Source organism: Bos taurus, chromosome 10, assembly GCF_002263795.3.
Source record: "Bos taurus isolate L1 Dominette 01449 registration number 42190680 breed Hereford chromosome 10, ARS-UCD2.0, whole genome shotgun sequence".
Lineage (NCBI taxonomy): Eukaryota > Metazoa > Chordata > Mammalia > Artiodactyla > Bovidae > Bos > Bos taurus.
The window spans coordinates 16,613,005-16,628,008 of NC_037337.1; the positions used below are offsets into that span (position 1 = coordinate 16,613,005).

The window sequence follows — 15,004 nt, forward strand, 5'->3', positions numbered from 1 at the left end:
AGGCTGGAAGCGGCTTCCTCTGAAAGACCCAGAGGGACTTCAAAAATGAAATTCCCCTTCAAACTGAAGGACAAGCAGACTGAATGTTTGCTGGCTCACTCACTGACTTGGCAAATATTTAGAGGGCCCAGACCATGGGCTGGGAGAACGACAAAAGGCTTGGGCTAGTAGGGGAGAAAGACAGAAGAATGGGACTGTCACAATTCAGCATGGCCGACGTTATGAACAGGAGCTAGAGGGAGAGACTTCCCAGAGGCAGAATATTTCAATGGATTTTGAAGGATGAACAGGAGTTTTCTGGCTGAAGATGGCAGAAGGGCCAGACAATGCTAAGAGAAGGAGGAAGGCTCAGGGTCAGGAGAGGGGTGTGGTGAGTTTGGGGACCAAGAAGTGAGAGAGGAGCAGAGAGTGTAGATGTGGGGAAGGGAAGGAGATGTGGCTGGAGAGGTGTATGGAGGCTAGGTAGGGATGGGGAAGAGCCTTAAGTACCAAGCTCAGTGTTGGATTCTTTTGAAATCCAGAGAAGCTGCAGAAGATTGGAAAGCACAGTAATAAGACACAAGTTCGGCAGAGAAGACTCTGTCCTGGTTCCTTTGGGACCCCAGGAGGCTGTCCTGGTACCCTGTCGCTTTGCAGGAGTCATGTGTCCTGGTCTCCCAAGCAAACTTGGTAGGGAAACCGTAGCTGCTTCTGCCTGTAGCTGAGCAGAAGTTGGTCTCAGCACAGTGGTGAGCACTGAAGAGCTCACAGGATTGAAGGCAGGACTAGAGGCAGGACTGGAGGAAGACAGCAGAGGAGGGACCGATTCATTCACCTAGAATGAAGCCACTTGATTGGGAGATGTTTGCAAAGGTGTTTTGAGGGACACATGAGATATTAACACTGCAGGTGGCTCAAGGAGACGCTGCCACTCTCTCTGAGATACCATGCCAGTGTGGAGTGCATGCCTGTCCTGGTTAGCCTAGAGGTGGAAGCCTTATATTGCAAGGTCAAGGCCACCAGTTCAGGCCACTTCCCTATGAAAGGTGATCAGAAATCTCACAAGTCCATGAGTTGTGTGCAAGAAGAAAGTGGATTCTTAGCTCGGCTTTGCCATCAGCCAGTGACTTCACTGCAGATGACTCACTCCATCCGAACTGGATTTTTTTTTTATGGTAAATGGATTTTCCTCAGAAACCCCTATACCCAAGCATCTGATCTGTTTCCAAGTGCAGCTGATTTGGCCACCACAAATGTGTATCCTTTCCCTTGGTTGAGGCCACTGTCATATCTCACTTGGGAACTCTCAGAGTCCCTGACCTGTCAGTCCTTCCAGTCCTGTCTTCTTGTTCTCTAGGCTCTGCATCTAGTGTGTGAAGAGCTGGACAGTAGCCATTTAGGCTTTGGAAGCCGTACGAATCTATATTGCATATTCTTCTCTGGTGGAAACAACACAAATATCTATCAACTGATGCTGCTGCTGCTGCTAAGTCGCTTCAGTTGTGTCCGACTCTGTGCGACCCCATGGACTGTAGCCCACCAGCCTCCTCCATCCATGGGATTTTCCAGGCAAGAGTACTGGAGTGGGGTGCCATTGCCTTCTCCAATCAACTGATGAGTGGATCAACAAAATATGGTATATCCATTCAATAGAATATTATTTAGCCACAAAAAGCAATGAGATCCTGATTCATGCTGTGACATGGTAGAACCTTGAAAACATTGTGGTTAGTGAAAGAAGCCAGACATAAAAGGCCAGATATTATAGATTCCATTTACATGAAATCCCCAGAGCAGGCAAAGCCATAGAGACAGAAAGTAGGGCTGGAGGTGAGTGGGGGAATGAGGTGTGTTAGCTTATTCAAAAGGAAGAGGATTTCTTTTTGAAGAGATGAAAATGTTCTAAAATTTATAGCGGTCATGGTTGGACAACTCTGTGAGTATGCTAAAAGACATCGAATTGCATACTTGAAATGAGTGAATTATACATCAAGTATGTGAATTATATCTCAATCAAGTTGTAGTAAAAAACTATCATAAAGAAAAAAAAGTTTACAGGCCATTAAAAAAAAAAAAAAGCTGTGGATTAGATCTGATCCATGGGCAGGGGTGTATTGATCTGTGAGCTTTATGGTGCTACCAACATAAATGGTCTGAAAATTCAGAACTGGTTTTGTTCCTCCCCTTCCAGGAATTCTTCTATGGCTCCCCATCACCCACCGGGTAAAGAACAAATTCTCTGGCTCTCACTCATGGCCTCCACACTCTGTTCCCAGAGAGATAAAAGTGTGGCTTTCCATCCCTCTCACACTATAACCACATAGATGAGTTTTCATACCCACTGAAACTAACCTTTGACTTGGTTTCTGCTGTTCCCTTTGCCTTCAGTAATTTGGAAAGTTCTTATTCATCTCTCAGACTCTCACCCAGGTATCCCTCCGTTCCGTGGATCTTTCCCCAGTCTCCCTGGGAGAATGGATTGCTACTGTGGGGTGTACTGTCTTATATTATACATATTTGATTAAATATGTGCTTCCCTTCATAAGACTGTGAGCTCCTTGGCAGCGTTGAAACAGGAGCCATGACTTTTCTTCTTGGCCCAACCAGTGCTCAGCACAAGTGCCTGGCATGCAATTGACATTCAGTTAACTGCTTTTTTGAACTGAAGCCCTTTAAGAAGCAGGCTAGCTCAACGCTATGAGAGAAATGTAGCAAAATCATACTGCAGAAAAGGCTCCTAGAGGCTCTCCTGTAGCCTAAGTCCTCAATTTTTCATGATAAAACCAAGGCCCAGAGAAGGGAAGTTACTGGCCTAGGGCCACACAGCAACTAGAATCTGAGTCTTCACCCCACCTTGGGCCTCTAGTGAACACATCTTTGTGTCTTTCTACGATCCCTTCCAACGTTCGTACTGAGGAAATTGGGGTGGTTTGCCACAATCAGGTTTTCTCGCCATCTCCTTGGCTAAGCTGAGCCAAACCTCCCATGGCCAGCAGCCCACTTCTCTCTTCCCTCTCACTTCAGCCACTCCCAAGCTCCCAAGAAGGGTCAGCCACCTCCGGAGTGGCCCAGGGAGTTGGCTAGCACCTCCTGGCGGCATCACTGGCTGTCAGAACAGAGAGCAGGGCCCAGCCTCTGATACAGCTGGAGCTGGAGCTTGGACCCCGGCTTGGATTTGGATCCCACAGTTTGATTTATTGCATCAGGTACTTGTTCTGCACGTTTTTCCAATGCCCGGGGATGCCCCAGGCCAACTGCTGTTTTCTCTTTCTTTCTGTGTGTGTGTGTGTGTCTGAGAGACAGACAGAAAAAGATGGGTGTATTTCTGAGCCATATGCAAGATTAAGGTCCTTCCAGGCAGCTAAAGAATGCAAGATTCCAGAATTTCACTAAGGCTTATTCCTCCCACACAGGTGCACATATGGCCAACTTCGGCCTCCATAGTTGGCCGCTGGGCCCCTACTGTGTGCCAGGCACTCAGCTCTTTTCGGCCTCATGATAGCTCCAGGCAGTAGCAGGGATTGCTCTTGTGTTAAAGAGAAGGCTTGGAGAGATTACACAGTGTGCTTAAGGCTCCTGGTTAACAATGATGGCCCTGGACCTAGATTCTAGCCTTTGTTTCTACCACACTAACACTCACACTCTCTCCTTTAGGAATGGCCGCCTTCGCCTGTGCACTGGGCTTCAGTGATAATAAACACGTGGTCCCCATCTTCCTAAAGCTTCATTCAGATCTGTCTGGTGCCATGTGACTGTCAGTCTTGTGGACAGCTTTACTAAAACTGAGCAAATGCCAAGCTTGTTTCTTGGCCCACTTTTATGTTCCCTATTTATTCTCTGACTTTTGAGCTTAGAGATCAGCTGTCTCAATGTCTCTCATTTAGCAGAGGAAGAAATCAAGGAGCTGGAGGTCAAGCAACATCTCAAGATCAGCTAGCCAGTTGATGACTGAGCTGGGATGGGAGTCCTTATCTCAGCTCAAGCTCTTTCTGTCCTCCTGATTTGCTTTCTTGTGACAGGCTCTCTTCCTCCATGGAAACTTATTGGACCATATCCAATCCTATCTCCTTGGCTGTGGGAAGTTCTATGTGTTAAGTCGCTTCAGTCGTGTTCAACTCTTTGTGACCTGTGGACTGTAGCTCAGCAGGCTCCTCAGTCTATGGCGTTTCCAGGCAAGAATACTGGAGTGGGTTGACACCCTCTTCTTCAGGGGATGTTCCCAACCCAGGGATTGAATCCACATCTTCTGTGCCTCCTGCATTGCAGGCAGGTTCTTTACCACTACACCACCTGGGAAGCCCTTCATTCCCCTTTGACTATGAGAGTGGTCTTCCTCATCTCAGGCTGTGTTTATATGTTTGTGATGCTCTCATGTCCCCATGGGTGGAGATCACACGCCAGATCAGTAACCAGGAAATGCAGATTCTGTTCCTGGTTTCCAAGCTGCTGGCTTTCAGAAACCTCGAGTTCTTGCCCGTGTCTTCCCTGGCATGGATGTAAGGACAGATTTGGAAGGGGCCTTAGACTCGCTCTGTCCAGACTTCCTCATCTTACAAACAGGACTTTTCTGGTAGATGTAATGAACGCAAGCATATACAGAGATCAGAGTCCTATCTTAGACTAGAAATAGCTGCCTCTGCTGCAGGCTGTGGTTGCAGTTTTGAGGAATTGTTTGCTTCATCCTGTGTGTCCCACACGGAAGAATGAGAACTGCCAGTGAATCTCATGAACAGGGAGGCAGATGGCAGCTCAGAGGAGGAAGCACATCCCAATGCCTAATGTTTTCTGAATTGTGAGATTATCAGAGACCGGTAGTGAGCTCCCTGTGGCAGGAGATGGTCAAGCAGAGGTTATGTAAGCCCCTTAAGGGAATGTGGAGCTGGGATCACATTGAAGGGGGCTCAGTGGCTTCAGTGCCTGACCCAAAGGGCCCATGACTCCCCGGGACCCAAGACTCCTGCCTTTCTATCTGGGAGAGTGGAGGAACGGGAAGGGGCAGGGCTTCCATGATAGAAAAACCCTTCTGCCTAAGGAGGTCTCACTGTTGGCTGACAACCCATGATTTTGTGGGATGTTTTCTGAAATGTAGGTCTGGGCCTTCTAATTTAATTTTCACTCCCAAGGGGGTGTCTAATTACATGAAAGGCCATCACACTTAAGAGGATGTTCCAGAACCTCCTTCTGGGGAAATGAGCCCAGGAAATGGTCGAGGAGTGTCCCAGACACTCAGCTGGAACTGATGGGGAAGATGAAAGCACAGGAAAGTCTGTTGTCCAATTCTGGGCAGACGCCTGGACATCTCCAAGGACCAGAGTCTATGGACCTCAGTCTTCAGGGGTTTGTGCAGGGTGGGGTCCACAGAAGTCTCTTCCAGTGGGAGAAGCAGATCTGATTGCCTCTCTCAGCCCTGCCTCTCACTAGCTGTTTCCCTGTGTAAGTCACATGGCATCTGCATGGGTGTTTGTGTCAGCATCATGCGAGGATGGCTCCCCTCCCTCTCGGGCTGTGAGCACCGCCCCAAAGCAGGTGGATGATGTTCCTAACACAAAGCTGGGGGAGGAAGTGGTTTGAATCCCACATCTTGATTTACTGAGTGGGGTAGTCAGTCTTCGAAGTTTCTTCCTCAGCTCGGGGCCAGCCCAGACCGAATGTGGTTTCCTCTCGGTGTGTATGCACGTGTGCAGGCAAGTGTGCGGGCAAGTGTGCGTGTGTCAGAGCGACTCGCCTTTCATGGACCTGGGGTTCATGGCCACCTGAGGAGCCCAGGACTCCCTCTCAGACCTGCCCAACATGCCAAGACGTTTTGGGACCCAGATAGACACTCATAGACCTGGGCAAGTACCTGGTGAGTGTTAATATGGTGCGCCTCTTGTAAGGGTGGGGATGGGGGTGGGCGGGGGGGCTTAACCCTGGGAAAAATCATATAGTGATGTGGGTCATAGAACATAAAACAAAATTCAGTGAGCAATAGAGTTCCCTTCATTCTGATTTTGTCTCCTACAGATTCTGTTTGTTTTAATTTTTAATTGGAGGATAATTGCTTTACAGTATTGTGTTAGCTTCTGCTGTACCTCAACATGAAACAGCCACGGGCGTACATATGTCCCCTCCCTCCCACCGCCCTCCAGGTTTGAGCTCCCTGAGTCATACAGCAAATTCCACTGGCTATTTTATATATGGTAATGCATTTGTCTCAATGTTACTCTTTCAATTCATTCCTCCCTCTCTTTCCCCCATTTGTCCCACAGGTTCATAAATCTTCGATGCCTGGCCTTACCTCTATGTTAGAATATGGTATAAGTTTGGATTTAGTTTAACACCAAATCAGCTAGTTAGTTACTCTCTTTAACTCTATGTCTCTCAGAGAGCACTTTCACTTCCAGACCATCTACCCCCAGAAAGCTTTGAGAAGCCCCTGAGAGCCACAGCTCCAAAAGGATTATTCTTCAGAAGTGGGGAGGCTTGAGATCTAGCTGTGGTTCTCTCTGCAACCTGCCATTAACAACCCTCTTGAACTTGCTGGGTCTCAGTTTCCCACTTCTGCTTGGAGAACAGCCGTGCCTACCTCATCCTACCTCATGGGTTGGTATGAGGCTCAAGGGGATGGAAGGGTTGTGAAATGCAATGTCAACCCATTCCAACTGATTCTTACATGAATAAATTCCATGATGACTTGGGTGCAGAGTCTGTGCAATTGTCATAGTAGGCTCTGGGACCCAAAGGTAGCAGGACCTACCCTCTGCCACCATGAGCTCACAGGCTATTCTTATTTCTAGAAGCGGACTTCAAGACTGTGAGCCTTTTGTGCCCACATGGCATAGTGTCTGCTTGCCTGTGAATTTTTGGTAAGGGAGTTCTTAACATGCTTGTCCCTTTCCCTACCCCACACAATCGCTCTGCAGGAGAGAAGGAGGGGGCCAGCTAACACCCTCTGTCCAGATGGCAGTTGGAGTCAATGAAGCTCAGAGGAGTGAGTGATTCACCAGGACCGAGTAGCAAGACGGCAGCTGATGGGAGATCAGGGCTCCTGCCTGCCCTTTTTAAAAAATCATATCAAGATTTAATGTACATATACTCTTTTTTTAAAAAAATACCTATGTTCCTAACATGTGGGACATACAGTATAAAGATTTCATACTGGATAAATGATGCTCATTAAGCCAAAAGAGAGAAAAAGGAGGACTTTGCCTTGCTTCAGCTACATTATTTGAAATACAAATATGCAGATTTTGTTACTGGGAAAAATCTGAACTGTTTCTTTATCAGGAACTTCAACTGAATCTAGAATTTTCCACACCTTAATTATAAAGAAAGCACAACAATAACAAAACTCAGAAAAACTGGACTAAAACTTCCTTAGCTCCTGAGACAGGACTGTTTCACATCGTGTCAAGAGAGACGACGTCCAGCAGGAGATTGAATGGCTGTGTCTCACTTTCACAGGTCACCCACTTGCCAAGTTGTGATACTATAAAAGAGTGACTGGGAGGTGACCAAACTGTGGAGACTCAGAGGGTGTGTGCAGCAGGAGCGTCATACATGCAGATCGCAGAGCTCATCGCTTTTCCAGGAATGAGTTGCAAGGCAGAAAGACCAGGGATGCTCAGAGCTTGAGTGCCCCGGGCAGTTGCTGTGTCCCTGGCATGACTGGGCTGCCACTGGAATCTCATCACCTGCCAGGACTCAGGAGGAAGTAGGGAGGACATCTTGGGTGGGATGGCAGGGGCAGCGGGGCCTTCCAAGCCTCTGTGGACAAAGCCTGGAGGGGCCAGCACTAGGGAGGACCTCTGTGTGGTCTTAGGCCTGTGCAAGGCCCTGCCCTTGCATAGGAAGAGATGATCCTCATTCCTGGCTTTCTCCAAAGACTGTCTCCTTGAGTTCTTCCACAGCGGTCATCAACTGGAGACCTGGGGGCCTTGTGTGGGCTGCAGACAGGTTTTATTTGATTGAATTGTTTTCAATAACTGCAATAGCAGTCAGCATTGAAACACTGATTTCAAATCAAAACTCTGGGCCTTTTCTGAGAACGTGGGCCATCTGGCCACCCAGGAGCCCAGCCCTGTGTGGCCACTATTGCTGGGCCCAGTTGAGTCCCTGCTGCCCTTTAGCACATGTCCCTGGGTTCCCACCCAGCCAGCCTCCCTCATTTTCATCACCTGCCTGGCATGGGTCCTGGGACCCATCCCCAAGTCTGTATTTTATTGATGGTGAAGCCGGAGACCTGCCTTAAAAGATGTAGAAACAGAAACTCTGAGAGTCCTCCCCATCCCAGCCCTTTTGAGCAGCTTCAGGTTTCTGTGGGCCAGAGACAGCTGGGCCAACAGAAGAGGAGGTGATGGTGGCCCTCACTCCACCTCCACCGTGGATGTGCCCCCTCCCCACCCCCAACAACCATTGCATTTTCCAGATTAAAGATTCCAGGCAGGCTGGGACTTATTTCCCACTCAGTGTCTGGGACGTATTCTCCTTCAAGTCATTACAGGTTCGAGATCTCCAGCAACCCCGGGTCTTGAAGGCGGGGCTGTCTTTTCTGACAGCCCCGGGGTGCTCAGACACCAAGCTTCCTCTGTTCCCTTTCCATTCGCCCCGCTCTAGCCTTTGGTCTGGGTGCAGCCTGTCAGCATTAAGTAAGCACTTCTTGTGGTTCGCTTATAACAATTCTTCAGATCTTGGGAGCCGGGCTGTGGGGCTCTGCATATGTATAGATCTCATTTTCACACAACAGGCTGCTTAGCATATGGGGACCCAGACCAGCCTCCAACATTTAGCTCTGAGTTAAGACGTGGGAAACTAGGTGGCTTTTAACCAGCCCATATTGCTGCCAGTGCTCAACCTTAGGGAATTTTCACAGGGAAAAGGAAAAAAAAAAAAAGACACAAAAAACCAACAACAACAACACACACCACACACACATATAAAATCAACAAAACCACAGTTTTCCTTGCTCCCCCAAACCAGATGGCAGATGGTATGGAACCAATAAAACACAGATTCAAGCGTTTGTTTATTTAAGTTTGAAAGTAATATGGCTTTGTGGTCCCTTGCAAGGAAACACCAACCTTCCAACCAAAGAAATGACGGATTACAGTCCAACCTCAGGGTGGCAGTTGGAGGAGAGATTTCTGGGGAGGCAATGGAAGGAGGGGCCAGGGACAACTCATGGCAGGACCCCAAGCCTCATGGCCCATTTGCCTTGTTGGGTGAAGGTCTAGGAAGTCTTCCTGAACCCCGAGATGCTTGGTTTTTCTGGTTGGTCTTTGGTTGAGATTCAGTCCAAAAGGCAGCTAGCCATATGAGGAATGTTTCTGCGTCATTTCTGAAACAGCTGTGGGAGATGTCATTCTGGGCCACCAATGCAAAAGTCCATGAGAAAAAGGCCCGAGTTCTTCAGTGAAGGCTCTCATTCTTGATGCTTTGGGTTTGTTATATCAGTGGAGGGGAGCTTTGTGAGGCAATGTGGTTCCCCTTTCACTTTGGCTTCCAAGAGACCCAGAGCTCAATTACATGCTCAGTTGAAATAACCGCATTCATTATTAGAAATAACATCTACATTCATTGAAGATACTTTTGGTTATGAGTGGCAGAAATCCAACCTCAACTACTTTAAATAAAAAGATAATTTATCAGGTCAAGTAAGTTGAGATGACTTCAGAGAGGGCTGGATTCAGGAGCTGGATTCAAAGATCCCTTTCAGATAGGCTTCTTCCACAAGGCAGCCCCAAACTATCCCAAACTTATATTCTATGAGCTTAGCAACCCCAGAAGAAAGAGAATCTTTCCCACCACCTCTGGCAGCAAAGTCCTATTGGAGATTCTGATTGGTCCTGCTTGGTGTGTATGCCCATTTTTGAACCATTTACAGTGGCCAGAGGCTTGAGGTACTCTGATTGGTCAAATCTGGACCAAATGACACTCCCATAGGTGGGAAAAGGAGCCCCACCCTAAGGAGATGTGGGGAACAGCTATGCAAGCAGATGTCTACTTCAGCCTGGGATTCCCACATAGCTTTCTTTCCCTCTCCCCTAACTCATTGTATGTCACTCTTTTAATGGTGTTAGTAAATGTATGTTCCACGTGGTTAGTAGTCCTAAGAGTTATTGAAAGGGGAATGAATGAATGAACAAGTAAAAGACTGAGCATACTCTAAGCTGTAGAGTTCCTTGGCAAACTTGAATTGCCATTCACTGAGAAAGCCAGAGCCAGAGGGAGCTGTGGAGCTCAGACTGTTTATACCACTTGGCCTGCAGATGAGATCACAGAGACCCAGACAGAGGCTGCTTTGCCCAAAGCCTACTAGCAAACCATCTGCAAAGTCTGGAACCCAGAACCTGACTTCAGGCCCAGGGCTCTACCTGTTCCCTGTCTGACTGTGTGACTCTCATTTTTCTAAGCCTCTCTCTCACTCTCCCCAGGCCTAGCCCCGTTTTCACTCTCCAAGCCCTTGTTCTGAAGTCTTGCTATGAGTTGGCTGGCAAAAATTTCCTGCCAATGCATTGACTGATTAGAGTGAAACTGAATTTCCCCCAGATTACTTGGGACTTCCAGATCCCAAAGCATGTGTCTTTAAGAGCCATCTATCAGTTTGTTAACCACTGAGTAGCAGAGTAGATCAAAGGTAGTAACTTAAAACAACACAAACATTTATTATCTCACAGTTTTCATGGATCAGGAGACCAGGAATAGCTTAGCTGGGTCTTCTGTGTCAGATCCCACAGGTTCACAGTCAAGGTCTTGGCTGGATTGCATTCTCATTGGGAGGCTCAGCTGGGATGGATCCAATTCTAAGCTCACTCAGGTTGTGGCTGAATTCATTCCTTGAGGCTGTATGACCAAGGACCTTGCTTTTTGCTGGCTGGGAGCTGGAGGCTGTCCTAGAGCTGCCCACCTTCTGTTCCTCGCTATGTGTCTTCCAAAACATGGCTGCTGCCTTCATCAAGCAGGCAAGGAGGATCTCTCATTCTAGGATGTCAGCACAGAGTTTTCTATAAAGCAACATCATCGTGAAATTGGCAGCCCTTTACTCATGCTGGATAATGTAACCAAATCAAGGGGGTAACACCACATCACCTTTATCCTGGCCTGTTGGTTCGCAGCAAGTCACGAGTTCTGCCAGGGATAGGGGTTATTAGGGTGATATTAAGGACTTCCTTCACAATTTCTCACACCTGGGTGAATTATCCAGCATGTACCTGTCTCTATGTAACAGGAAGCCCCTGTTCCATGACGGGCAGCATGCTGGTCTCTGTAAACAGCCAAGTGGGGATGATGAGCCTAAGAGCACAAATGGCCTTATAATAAGGTAAATGCCCAAGGCTGTGTGTTTGAAGGATCCGGGAGTCACAGAGATTTAGAATACCTCCTTTGTCTGGGAGGGCAGGGCAGGGGGCTCAGATGGGCTTTCCAAAGGAGTTGATACTGGCACTGCTTTGATGTATGTCTAGGAAATTGACAGGAAGAAGAAACAGTTGGCAGAAAAGGCCAAGACATCGAGGCAGAGGGCAAGGGGCATTTCGGGAGCTACAAGTAATCTGGTAGGACTGAAGGAAACACACTGGGGTATTGAGGGCGAGGCCGAATCACTAAGGGACTTAGAAGACAGCTTTAGAAGTGTGTCTTCCTTCTGCGGTCCATGGAGAGCCACCATGAGGCCACTAGAGGGGGGCTGGGGGCAGTGGCATGATGAGCTTGGGGCTGCAGGGAGAGCAGGAGCCCGAGTAGAGAAGGGGCTGTGAACGGGAGACAAGCCTGGCTTGTCTCTACTAAAAAGGCGCCCCCTGCTCCCTGCCCTCCCCCACAAAAGCTCTGGGAAAGGCAAACCTTCTTCGAGCCATTTCAGGCAGGCAGGCTGTCAGAATGATGAGTTCTGCAACCTAGAAGCTGAACGAAAGAAGAAAAAAGTCCCAACAAGCCCCATTTCAGTGCCCTTGACCTTGCAGTAGAGCTCTAAGTGCAAAATCTGTCATCTATTAATCTGTTAGAAGTTGACAAAAGGGACTTTGATCAGAGGTTGTTTTTTCCCCCCTTCTTAAGTTTCCTGATGACACATAATAGCCCATTTCAGCCCGGGGCCGGAAGCACGGCCATCATTCTTTTGCTCACTTCAACCCCAGCAGCCTCCCCGCCCTGTGGCTTTTTCCCCGCCTCTATATTAATTGGCCTGTAAGTGGTTACATGTGTTTCTTTTTATGTGTCAGTTGGAGTCTGTTATTTGAACTTCACAGCTATTTGGGAACGCAGGAGTGATGCTCCGGGCCCCAGTCTGTGCCAAGTCACACTCGCTCCCACCTCCAATCTTTGTCTTCTATCCCTGAGGCCTGGGGGCCTGGGAGCCTTCCATCCTCACCCCCACTCCCACCCCATCTCACTCCTCCGAGTTAGGTCCCCTACTTTGCAGTCCAGCTCTTGGAACCGTGGAAGTTCACAGGCAGGAGAAACCTTCAGAGCCGCGCACTGTAGCTTCTGGTTTTAAAGGAGTTGAAGACTGGGTGGGATGGGGAGAGGGGCAGAGGATGTTTTTTAATGAAAATAACATTTGATGAGACTCTATTATGTACAAGTTTCTTATGTATTCTCTCATTTCATTTTCAGAATAACTCAGGGGGATCACATGGCCATTTTTTTCATATGGGGAAACTGAGTCTCTGGGAATCCAAGGAGAGAGGACTCTAGAGACGACTTGCCCTGGACTGTATCCTGCCTCTGACACCAGCTGTGTGGTCTTTGGCCAGTGGGTTCTCTTCTCGGTGTCTCAGGTCAACATCAACAATGAGTCTAGTAATAGTACTTACTTCCAAGGGTTGTTGTGAGGATTAAATAGATTTCATGTTTTTAAGGGTTTACAACCACACCTAGTAGACAAAAAGCACCTAATAAATGCCAGCAGCTGTTGCTGCAGTTCTGTGAGGCAGGGTAGCACAGTGGTTTAGAACACTGATTCCGGAGTGAGACGTCCTTGGTTTGAATCTCAGCTACCCCAGCTCACTGTGAACTTGAGTGAGCTGCTTATTTTCTTAGTGGCTGCTCCCCCATCTACAAGTGAGGGTATTCCTAATGGTTGGGGTTCCCTCAATGAAGTGGTTAGTTCCCATGTGATTACCTTGTAGTGAATTTCACCAACTGATAAGCCCTATTCAACCCCACAAGAGGTTTTCATCTGATCTTTAGTGACCTAAATACATTTTTTGGACTTCAAAAAAATATTTAATATCAGAGAGATTAGAAGATACTCCATATCCAAAGCCAAAATCAGAATGTAAAAAGAAACAGTGGAAGATCAAACCAAACAGACCTCTTGAAAATGAAAATTAAAAGACGAGAAAAAAAAAAAAGTTTTAAATAACACAATATTTTGAACATGAGGTTAACAGTGAGAAAGTAAAGCAAAAGAATAAATAGACTGAAAATAGGAAAGAGAATAAAATTGCAGGATCCATCCAGGATAGTAAGGATCCAAATAGTAGGAGTCCCCAAAAGAGAAAAAAAAAAAAGGATAAAACACAAAGGAGGCCGTATTCAAGGAAATAATACAAAAATAAAATTCCCAGAACTGAAATCATGGGTCTCCTTGTCTGAATCCTCCTCATGCTCAATACCCACATCAAAGCATATTATTGTGAAATTTTAGAAAACCAGGGCTAAAGGGAATATTGAAAACTTTCAGAAAGGAAAAAATGAAAACTAAACCAATATACGTATAAAGGATCAGGATATGGGATGACATTGGATTTCTCAACAACTGTCTTTGAAGATGATTTACACCCTAGGATTCTATACCCAGCCAAACTATTAATCAAGTGTGGGCTTTCCAGTAGAAGCACTGAAAACCAGAAGCAAAAAAGCAGTGTCTTCAAAATTTTGAAACGTGATTTGCAATGCAGAATCCATACTCAACCACACCACGCTCCAGCAGAGGCTGTTAAGACATTGCTAAAAATGCAAATTCCCCCCAAATTTGCCATCCATTTCCCTGTCTCACAATGCTACTGGAGGGGGTGTTTTGCTAAAATGAAGGAGTCCACTGAGAAAGAGGCAGATGTGGGTCCCATGAAATAGGTGATCCAATGGCAGAGCAAGAGAAGGGATTCCTAAGATGATGTGGAGAGATGCCAGGATTGCCACTGTGGCCCAGACACAGGGCTCCATCTCTTCCCCTCACCTTAGTGTGACTGGTGCTGTGCATCCTGACAGCTGACTGACCCTCATTCAAGGCCCATCTGGCTTCCCCAGGTACCCCTCTCCTCCACTGCAGCTCCTGGGCCAGCCTCCTCCCTTTCCCCACCTCCGGGCCATTGAGACTTGGAGCCCTCTGTGCCCCACAGGATGGAGGAAGACTCTGGTTCTGCCATCTGTGATCTCAGTTTGAATGCTCCACCCCAGTTGTCTCATCTCCTAAACATAATAATAATAGCACCAATGCCACAAGATCACTGTGAGGATGAAATGAGTGAATGTTTGCCCAGCACTTAGAATGGCATTTAACCTGTAGTCACACATTATTGGTACTTGATAAATAGAACACATTATGTAGTGACGTGAAGGTAAGCTTCTAGCAGGTTGGAAACACATCAGTACAAACTTCAATCACAGCCGAGGTGAATTCACCAACTCCCTCTTCTCCTATAAAGCCAGACACTCCCAAACATATTATTCCAGAGGCATCTCAACTTGTGATGCTAATACAAGTCTGACCACATCAGTTCCTGCTGAACATGCTTTAGTGGCTCCTCATTGCTCTGAGGAAGGAGTTGGAGTCCTCTCCCGAGTCAGCTGGGCTTGCTCTCCTGTCCTCTCCAGCATCACCTCGATCCAACCCTCCCTTCCTGCCCATCCTCCACGCCAATGACTTCCTCCATTCAGCCCTTCAGGAACTGTGTCCTCTTGTGTCTGGACCTTCAACCATGCTGCTCCTTCTGCCCAGACTTCTCTTCCTGCCACCATGCTTCCTTCCCTTAGCCAGTTTCTACTTGCTCCTTGAATCTCAGCTGGGTCATCATTTCTGCAGAGAAGCCTTACCTGGACCCAAAGG

At 47.4% G+C, this 15,004-nt stretch overlaps 1 long non-coding RNA gene across 2 annotated transcripts in view; it reads left to right on the forward strand.

The window, feature by feature from the left end:
- LOC104973058 (uncharacterized) overlaps positions 1-8,986 on the forward strand; it is a 52,858-nt gene extending 43,872 nt beyond the window's left edge. The window contains exons 5-8 of one of the 2 annotated variants that reach the window (XR_009496133.1): positions 1,337-1,615; positions 2,171-3,185; positions 5,607-5,824; positions 6,028-8,986. This is a non-coding gene — a long non-coding RNA (uncharacterized lncRNA). Of the gene's footprint in view, positions 1-1,336; positions 1,616-2,170; positions 5,825-6,027 lie in introns of both variants that reach the window. The other variant, XR_003036764.2, reaches the window with a different exon arrangement.
- The last annotated feature ends 6,018 nt before the right edge of the window (positions 8,987-15,004 follow it).